This window comes from Prionailurus bengalensis, chromosome B3 (assembly GCF_016509475.1).
Source record: "Prionailurus bengalensis isolate Pbe53 chromosome B3, Fcat_Pben_1.1_paternal_pri, whole genome shotgun sequence".
NCBI lineage: Eukaryota > Metazoa > Chordata > Mammalia > Carnivora > Felidae > Prionailurus > Prionailurus bengalensis.
Window position 1 is genome coordinate 61,898,042 of NC_057355.1, and position 9,275 is coordinate 61,907,316.

Genomic DNA, 9,275 nt, shown 5'->3' on the forward strand with positions numbered 1-9,275 from the left:
TTTGACTATAACTTCCATTATCCTCTTTGTACATTATCAGAATTTTCAATGTACTGATTATACATGCTATAAATATTGACAGATATAACCATAAAGAAGGTTATAACATTTTTTGCATTGCAAGTAACACAAGTTGGTTTTTTGTTTTGTTTTGTGTTTGTTTTTTTTTTTTTAAGAAAAAGTACAGAAAAAGAAATACAGAAAAGCAAACATTTGAAAAACAAATTCAGGAGTGCCTGGGTGGCTCAGTCAGCTAAGTATCCAACTTCAGTTCAAGTCATGATCTCACAGATCCTGAGTTTGAGCCCGTATTGAGCTCTCTCCTGTCAGGATGTAGCCTGCTTTGGATCCTCTGTCTCCCTCTCTCTCCTCCTCCACTCTTTCTCTCTCAAAAATAAAATAAACATTAAAAAAACGTATTTCAAAATATGCTTTAAAAAAAACTCACAGACAGGTGATGAAGGTCAACACCAAGAGTAATAAGTCATACTGATAGTCTGTACTCTAACCCCAATCAATAATGAGAAAAATACCAAACCCCAAATGAGGGACACATTACAAAATACTGACCAGTATGCCTCAAAACTGTCAAGATTATCAAAAATAAATTCTGAGTTCTTTTGCTCAGGCCCATGGCACTGGCAGAATGGGCAAATGTCATGGTCTTCATACTGCCAAGAAGCTCCATTGCCACAGATGGGATCAGAAGTGGCATGGTAAACAGTACAAGCAAGCCCATTTGGGCACAGCCCTGTAGGCCAACCCTTTTGGAGGCACTTCCCATGCAAAGGGAATTGTGCTGGAAAAAGTAGAGGTTGAAGCCAAACAGCCAAATTCTGCCATCAGGAAGCATGTCAGAGCCCAGCTGATCAAGAATGACCAAAAAAAAAAAAAAAAAAAAAAAATCACAGCCCTGTACCCAACGATGGTTGTCTGAATTTTATTGAAGAAAATGATGAGGTTCCGATTGTGGGATTTGGTCACAAAGGTCATGCTGTCAGTGACATTCCTGGAGTTTGTGTTATGGTTGTCAAAGTAGCCAATGTCTCTCTTTTTGCTTTGTACAAAGGCAGAAGGAAGAATCAAGATGATAAGTTTTGATAGTAAAAACATGACAATAAATTTTCATATGCCAAAAGACAGTCTGAGAAGCTATCATAGCTAAAAGGATCTCAAAGAGACATAATTACTCAAAGTATTGTGGCTGTGTAATGGTGCTAAAAGGCAATAACTTCCTGTGAACTCTCTGGAGATGCCTTGGAAGATCAAGCAATCAGCTTTGTTTGCAGTGAAGCTATAGCCATCTTGATAGCACATTCCTTATTTGTTTTCACTTTTTCCCTACCTCATTTCCTTTTCCCCTCTCACACCTTCTTCCCTGGAATTTCATCCAATAATAAAGAATTAGTATATCAGCATTATCAACAATAGCCAAATTATGGAAACTGCCCAAGTGTCCACTGATTGACGAATAGATAAAGAAGATGTGAGGAGCACATGGGTGGCTCAGCTGGTTGAGCGTATGACTTCCACTCAGGTCATGATCTCACAGTTGGTGGGTTCGAGCCCCAGATCGGGCTCTGTGCTGACAGCTTGGAGCCTGGAGCCTGTTTCGGATTCGGTGTCTCCCTTGCTCTCTACCCTTCCCCCACTCATGCTCTGTCTTTGTCTCTAAAAAATGAATAAACCTTAAAAAAAATTTAAAAAAAGAAGATGTGGCATACATACACACACGCACACACACGCACATGATGGATATTACCCGGCCATAAAAAAAAGAATGAAATCTTGCCATTTATGATGACATGGATGGAGCTAGAGAGTACCATGCTAAGCAAAATAAGTCAGAGAAAGATAAATACCATATGATTTCACTCATTATGTAGAATTTAAGAAACAAAACAAATGAGGGGCATCTGGCTGGCTCAGTCAGTGGAATATACAACTCTTGATCTCGGGGTTGTGAGTTCAAGCTCCACACTGTATGTAGAGACTAATTAAATAGATATTTAAAAAACAAAAACAAATAAGCAAAGGAAAAAACAAAAAACAAGAGACAGGCAAACCAAGAAATAAACTCTTAAACTACAGAGAACAAGCTGATGGTTACCAGAAGGGGGGGGGGGGGGATGGGAATAGTTAAATAAGTGATGGAGTATTACGATGAACACAGGGGTGATGTAAGGAACTGATGAATCATTATATTGTAACTAATATTACATTGTGTGTTAGTTAACCAACTGGAATTTAAATAATAAAAAGCATTGGTACATTAAAAAACTTTTTTGTGTGGTATCCTGGAATAGAAAAAGGACATTAGAGGGGCACCTGAGTGTCTCAGTCAGTTAAGAGCCCAACTCTTGGTTTAGGCTCAGGTCATGATCTCACAGTTTCATAAGTTCAGCCCCACATGGAGCTGTACATTGGCAGCATGGAGCCTGCTTAAGATTCTCTGTCTCTTTCTCTCTGTCCCTCCCCAACTCATGCTGTCTCTGTCTCTCTCAAAATAAATAAATAAGCTTTAAAAAAATACAAAAGAAAACAAAACGTCATTAGATAAAACTAAAGAAATCTGAGGCACCTGGGTGGTTCAGTCAGTTAAGTGTCCAACTCTCGGTTTTGGCTCAGGTCACCATTCCATGGTTCCTGGGTTCGAGCTCAGCTGATTTTAGCTCGGGTCATGATCTCAACAGTTTCTGGGTTCGAGTTCGGCACTGAACTTGGGTTCATCAAACTTGGGATTCTTTCTCTCTCACTTTCCTTCTGCCCCTCCCGTGGTCGCACACACACACACTCTCTCTCAAAATAAATGAATAAACTTAAAAAAATAAAAACTAAAGAGGTGCCACCTGGGTGGCTCAGTCATTTAAGTGTCCAACTTTAGCTCAGATCATGATCTCACAGCTCGTAGGTTCCAGCCCCATATCAGGTTCTGTGCTGACAGCTCAGCACATGGAGCCTGCTTCAGATTCTGTGTCTCTCTTTTCTCTCTCTCTCTCTCTGCCCCTCCCCAGTTTGCACTCTGTCTCTCTTAAATGAACGTTAAAAAATTAAAAAATGACATCTTATACTACAGACTTTAGTTAATAATAAATCAATATTCATTGGGGTTCATTTTTTATAACATATATACCATACATAAGATGTTAACATGGAAAACTGGGTGTTGGATATATGGAAACTACATTGTCTTTAGTTTTTCTATAAATCTAAAACGGTTCTAAGAAAATGTTTATTCTTTTAAATTCATACAAAAACCCTACCAAGCAAATGAAATCACCATTACTTTACATTTGAAGTATGCCATTTTAATTTTTTTTAATGTTTATTTATTTTTGAGACAGACAGAGCATGAGCGGGGGAGGGGCAAAGAGAGAAGGAAACAGAATCTGAAGCAGGCTCCAGGCTCTGAGCTGTCAGCACAGAGTCTGATGCGGGACTCAAACTCACTGCGAGATCATGACCTGAGCTGAAGTCGGATGCTTAACCAATGGACTTAGCCACCCAGTCGCCCCTGATGTATGCCAGTTTATTATTTTTATTTTTGACAGAGACAGAGTGTGAGCTAAGTAAAGGCAGAGAGAGAGGAAGAGACCGAATCCAAAGCAGGCTCCAGGCTCTGAGCTATCAGCACGGAGCCTGATGCAGGACTTGAACTCACAAACTGTGAGATCATGACCTGAGCCAAAGTCGGACGCTTAACCAACTGAGCCACTCAGGCGCCCCTGATGTAAATTTTTTATGTAAATTTTATGTAAATTTTAGACTTGTAGACACATATAGGCATAATCCTACAAAAATGTGATCATACTGCATATAATTTCATAACTTTTTTTTTACTTAACAATATATATGCTTTTAAGTCATTAGATCATGCCTATTGGCTATAAGGTATTTTCCTCTATAAAAGTACCATATTTACTTAACCAATCCCCTATTATTTAACATTTAAGTTTTTCCAGATTTTAGCTATTATAAAAAATACTACAAAGACAACTCTTAAATAAACATCTTTACAAACTTACAAATTAACCAAGAAGAGAAGCTGGTGAGTCAAAGGGCACACAGGTTTTTAATGCTTTCAATAGGGATAGCCAAAATGCCCTTCAAAAAGGATATTCAAAGATAAACATGCACTAACAGTAGCATATGTGTGTGAATTTCCTCACTCCTATGCCAATACAATATTAACAGTTTATTACATACATGCAAACCTGCCAGACTAAGTGGGGGAGAGTGGAGCAAGTTGTTCTGTGTTACTTGTTTATAAATGAAAAATAATGTTTTTATCTTTATTATTTTCATTTCTCTATGTATGTGATCTATCTAGTCACATCTTTTGCCCACCTACTAGATATATTAAGATTATACTTGTAAGTCCAACACATGATGCAAAAATTTCCCCCCCACCATCTGCCTAGCATTGCTCATCATTGGATCCCCTACACCTGAGAAAATGCCTGGCACATGGTAAGCACTCCATAAATATGTTAAACCAATACTAAGCGAATAAATTTGTCTTCATAATGTTTTTACCAACTACACATTGTTAATTCAAACAATATCCACCATTTTATGGATTCTGCCTTTACAGTCATGCTTAAAACAGCTCATCCCATTTCAAGATTGGAAAAATGTTTACCCATTTTTTTAAAGTAGTAATCCTCTGACTTCACTTTTTTTTTTAAGATTTTATTTTTGGGGTGCCTGGGTGGCTCAGTTGGTTAAGTGTCCGACCTTGGCTCACAAGTCATGATCTCACAGTTCATGGGTTAGAACTTCACCTTGGGTTCTGTGCTGACAACTCAGAGCCTGGAGCCTGCTTCAGATTATGTGCCTCCCTCTCTCTACCTCTCTCCCACTCATGCGTGCGTGCTCTCTCTCAAAAATAAACACACATTTAAAAAAAAATTATTAAAGGTTTTATTTTTAGGTAATCTCTAAACCCAACATGGGGCTCAAACTTACAACCACAAGATCAAGAGTCACATGCTCTACCAGCAAAGCCAGCCAGACGCCTGACTTCACATTTTATATTTAAATATTTAATTCGTTGATTTCATTTACATTTTAAGATTCCATTTTATTTTCTTTTCAAACAGCCAAATGTTCCAACACAATTTTGAAATTCCTTCTCAACTAAAGTGAAATGCCATCTTTGTAATACTAAATAGCTTTATATACTTCTAAATTTATTATTGTTTTACTACTCTATTGCAGACCTACTGCTGTTTTATCAGTTTTATTTGTATAATCACTAGTACCAGCCCCCCCCAACACACACACTTTACTTTCAAAATGATTCTTACTTTACAGATTAATTCTTCCAAATGAACTTTATAATCATTCTGTCAAATTTTCAAAAGGTAATACGGCTAGAATTCTGTGAAATTACCAGCCATATGAGCTAGTTCAAGTTAATCTCTGTCGCTATTTTCCTTGTTGGTAAAATGGAGAAAATAGTAGCCACATTATATAGATTTGTTAACAAAAGTAAATGAATCAAGATATATAAAGTATTAAGCTAAAAAGATGTTAATTATCGTAATTGTTCAAAAATGGTAACTACTGTTATAAAGATTACTCAAAAAAGGTTTTCCAGATTGTGCTCCCACAAAATTCAAAGGCCCTTTAAGATACATCAAAGGGTAGGACAAAACATAAGAAGTGATATGAAAAATACATAATTAATGTCTGCCTCATTTCATTAAAGCCCTGACCCTTGGTAAAATGAAGAGCTGGGAGCGAAAACCATGAAAAACATCAAAGGCTGGTGGCAAGGAAGCCTCAACAATTTTACAAATATTGGCCAACCAAGTGGAGAAGACGACTTCTAGGTCCTTCTAGTCAGTCTTATGGGGCATTAGCAAATCCCTTCTAACTACTGGTTTCCAAGCTCCACAGTTAAAGAACAATACTACTTACCTCTTGATTTCTTTCCAGGAAACACATAGACTAGCCCTCTAAAAGACAGACTACTTTTCAGATGACTGAGTGGGAAGGCACAGAGTATAAATGCAATTGATAAACATGGACAAATATGCCCAAAATATTACAAGAAATTACCTCCAGGTTTCCTACATCACTGCAGTAATGGAAGGGATAGTGGGGGGGGGGGGGGTTCTTCTTGTGGGGAGACAGGCTCGTCTCATTTCGTTGTTAATTCTTTTGTTATCTGCATAACACTGTGGGATTAGGTAGAGGTCACATACCACAGGGAGGACTTAAAAAAATCCTACACAGAATACAAATGAGAAAATGGAAGCCGAGAATGGCAACAGGACTTGATCATTACGAAAGAAGCCAAAGGCCTAGACGCCAGAACCCCTAATTCCCAGACCACAGCTCATTCCACTACACCATACAGCCTCTCGCCGACGCTTGCCACGCTTCGAAGTGGGAGGAGCAAAAGCAGACGGATCAGACCGTAGCAAAGACGCTAAAGAAAACCACAGGTCGGCTCAGTCACAGGCACGTGACTGGCCACGCCTCTCCCCTACCACCCTCCCCCTTCCCCGCGCCAGCAGCACGCGCTGCCAACCTCATCATGTGACCTTCACGCGGCCCCAACGCTCCCCCTGCTAGGCGACTCTTTCCAGCAGCCATTTTGCCGAGAACTTGTCGTCCGTGCTCACAGAAGGGCAGGACGCCACGAAAACCCGTGGCCAGATTTTACAGGCTGCACACGCGCTTCGAAAGAGCGCTCGCGCCGTGAGGACTGAGCCGAACCTCATTGAACACGTCGCACCCCGGGGCGCCGGGGAAAGCTATGGGTGCGCCTCAGCCTGCGATTGGCTGTGGCGTCCACGTGACGCCACTGCCCCCCCATTTTCCCCTACCCCCCCCCACAAAAACACCCAAACAGACTCTTAACACCTCGCGCCAAGTACACGCCACTGGGCGCGTGGGACCAACGGGGCGCGTGGCAACTAAGGCGCCTGCGCGTACCTGCCAGGGCCGACCGGAACGGGCCCACGCGCCGCTCCGCTCACGGGTCCCGGAATCCTCGCGCTGCCGGACCACCCGGCTAGTCATTGGCTGCCAGGTTTGGTCACGTGTTTAGCTCAGGCCCACCCCTAACCGCTAATCACCTGGCACCGTGCTCGAAGCGGCGCCGAAAGTCATTCGCACGCGGAAAGGGAGGGTAGTTAAAGGACCTCCTTTTTCGCCGCTTTGGAGTTACGTTCATAAAGGGGAAACGAGAAAGCCGGGTCTCAAAACTAAGTAAGCTCACACCTACCGGTTTAACTTCGCGTGCCTCTCCAGGAGCCGAGAACCATCGCCCTTGGGCGCTCCCCGATGCACGCCGGGATACGTCTGGCGCCCCTCAGTGTGCTGCAGAGCATGCCGGGAAAGGCACCTCTCCCGATTTCCTGGCTCTCACCTCCAGGGTGTTCCTTTCATGTCCCCTTGAAAGCCTGGTTCTTGGGCTGGGAATGAGGCGACTTCAGTAATTATGGAAATGTGACTGGATGTGAAGAGGCACTCTCAGTGCCCCCTTCCCTCACTTGTTCCCTTTCTGTGGTCTTGGGAAAACCGCTTAACCTTTCTTCATGGAGCGTGCATTTAGTGCCTGCTGAGTGCTTTTGTGAATATTGCAAAAAACAAACAAACACACAGTGAGAGTACTTGCCTACAATGAAACTACCAGCTTTTTATGGTCAGTGGAAAATAATGCTAATTTAAGTAGAACTTAACTGCAAATCCCCCTAGGGAGTGGAAATAATGCTTGGAGTTTCTCTTAGGATAGAAGACCAGACTTTTCTTGCTAACCTTACAGCTATTGTTGGGGAAAGTGGGGGGTGGACAGAGCAGGAGGCATTTTAAAGGGGCTAGAGATGTGGCCATATTACATTTTCTGGTTCTACTTGTTCTAGCTATGGTGTATTGGAACCAAGAAAAACACCATCCGCTAATACTGAAAAAAGGTGGTCTTAGATCGTAAGGAGTTAATTTTGTAGTATTCACAGCCTGACCTCCAGGCCAAACCCTGATATTTTACTCCCAGAAAGCCCCCAACTAGAACAATTCATATCTCTTTTGCTATGAACTCCTGTCCTCAGCTCTTCTGATTTCAAAGCTATTTTTTCAGTTAACAAAGGGATGATTAAGCCTGGGGAATTTGACTAGCACTGGTCAGACTGACAAGAGTGCTGATTTATAAAGTAGAAATTAAATGTATTAATTAACAATGTGGTTACTGAGCCAAAACACAGTTTGGGGCACCTTTTTCTTGTTTCAAGATAGTCAATAAGCCTATTTAATCAGAAAAGTATTGGGGCACCTGGGTGGCTCAGTCAGTTAAGTGTCTGACTTTGGCTCAGGTCATGATCTTGCAGCTCCTGAGTTCAAGTCCATGTGGGGCTCCATGCCGACAGCTCAGAGGCTGAGAGCCTGGAGCCTGCTTTGGATTCTGTGTGCGTGCGTGCGTGTGTGTGTGTGTGTGTGTGCGCGCGCGCGTCTTTCTGTCTCTCCCCTAGTCACTCTCCCTCTTTCAAAATAAACATTAAAAAAGAAAAGAAAATTGTTTTCTGACTATAAAATCAAAAGAAAGGGAATTAGATGATTACATGTAATAAAACCATAAGGGGCCCCTGCCTGGCTCAGTCGGTACAGCACGTGACTCCTGATCTTGGGGTTGTAAGTTTGAGTCCCACCTTGGGTGTAAAGGTTACTTTTTAAAAAAAATCTTTAAAAACCTAAAACCATTAAATTATAAGCAAAACTATGTTAAACTTGAAGTTATAAAACACTCCAATATACTTGATTACATTCAATCCTAACAACATCCATGAGAACAAAGTACTATACTAATATTACCATCTCCTGAAACGATCTTGAGTGGGAAACTGGAAAATGTGTTTTTTTTTGTTTTTTTTTTTAATTTTTTTTTTTTTTAATTTATTTTTGGGACAGAGAGAGACAGAGCATGAATGGGGGAGGGGCAGAGAGAGAGGGAGACACAGAATCGGAAACAGGCTCCAGGCTCCGAGCCATCAGCCCAGAGCCTGACGCGGGGCTCGAACTCACGGACCGCGAGATCGTGACCTGGCTGAAGTCGGACGCTTAACCGACTGCGCCACCCAGGCGCCCCTGGAAAATGTGTTTTAATATGTTCTCCAAATGATTTTGATGCACAAGTTTGGGGTCTGTTGGCTATAGTTGAAAGAGCCCAGGCCTTGAAGTCAGACCCATCTGGGTGAACCTGCATATCTCTCCTTTACTGTATGTTGACCTTGAACAGGTTTTTTAACTTTCTGAGCCTCAGTTCCTTT

General features: G+C 41.6%; 1 pseudogene; it reads left to right on the top strand.

Moving 5' to 3' along the window:
- The first annotated feature begins 234 nt into the window (after positions 1-234).
- Positions 235-1,138, top strand: LOC122468736 (annotated as a pseudogene).
- Positions 1,139-9,275: the final 8,137 nt, after the last annotated feature.